This window comes from Palaemon carinicauda, chromosome 1 (assembly GCF_036898095.1).
Source record: "Palaemon carinicauda isolate YSFRI2023 chromosome 1, ASM3689809v2, whole genome shotgun sequence".
NCBI classification, from domain to species: domain Eukaryota; kingdom Metazoa; phylum Arthropoda; class Malacostraca; order Decapoda; family Palaemonidae; genus Palaemon; species Palaemon carinicauda.
The window spans coordinates 87,478,613-87,479,844 of NC_090725.1; positions in this window are offsets into that span (position 1 = coordinate 87,478,613).

The window sequence follows — 1,232 nt, forward strand, 5'->3', positions numbered from 1 at the left end:
AGCTGATTGATCAAGTCTTGGAGGTCAGAAAGTCTAAGCCTTCTTGGATTACCAGCATGATCTAAGAGGAAAAGTTCCAAGGATGGTTCAATATATAGCGAGCATAAAGTAATTTTTTTCCCGATATGAGTTCTAACTGCACATGCCTGTAGTAGTGTATTGAGTGGGATTGTTTCAAATTTTACAGATTTGTGAATAATAAAACCTGTACCACCTTGAGCTCTTGCATCTTGCAAAGGAGGGGATCTACAAAAATGATAATTGAGTCCAGGATTAAATGGTTTGTCACTGATCTTGGTTTCCTGTAGGCAAATTACCTTCGTGTCTGAGTCCCTGGTTAAAGTTTTTATTTGCTCAATGCTAGTACTTAGACCTCTGCAATTCCACTGGATGATAGACATTATCTTTTGTTATTATTTTTCTTTGTCTCATTTGTCTTTTGGGACTTTTCAGATGAAGCCATGTAAGGCCTGGAGATGGAAGGCTTTACTAGGCCACCACTCTTCTTTTCTTTCTTTCTAGGATCTTTATAAGAGTCAACCTTAGGATCATGAGCAGTAGGGCACTTACCTGACTTAGATGAAGGTGAGGATGATGGGGACCTTTTCCTCTTTGGAAGATCTTGTTTTCCAATATCCATCAAATCAGGTAGAGATTCTGCCTGAGACAATACATTTAAGGTGGTAGAAACCACGAATACCAAGGGCTGACTGAATGACAAAATCCACCCTCAGCCTTCCCAATGGCACTCTGAGAAGAATCTTCTCCATGATCAAGAGTTTTCTGTGGAGTTCTTCTTCCTACAGATGGCAGCTGGAGAACTGTAATGTCATTTGGCCATGATATAGTTCCCAGGTGTTTATAGAATTGGTAAAAGTAGTGATCAAGTTCGTGCAGCATCAAAGATTACACGACAACTGGCTGGTCGGGGTGAAGATAAAGAATTGTCTTTTATACACCAACTACTGTATGTCTAAGTTCTTTAGGAGCTGGGCTTCCCAATCAACTTTCCAAAATCAATACCAGTTCTGGCAATGATCTTGAAGTGCCAAGGTCTTTGTTGCAATGTGATAAAAATGAAAAAGTTTTAAAAGTAATTTGTAATTTTCCAAAGTCCTTTAATTATGAAGATTGTTTCAGTGTTATCTAGAATCAGTCATTAAAGTTGGATAATATTGTAAAGGGTTATACAACTGGTGAGGGTACTGGACGTGAAACTTTGCCCCCATCCA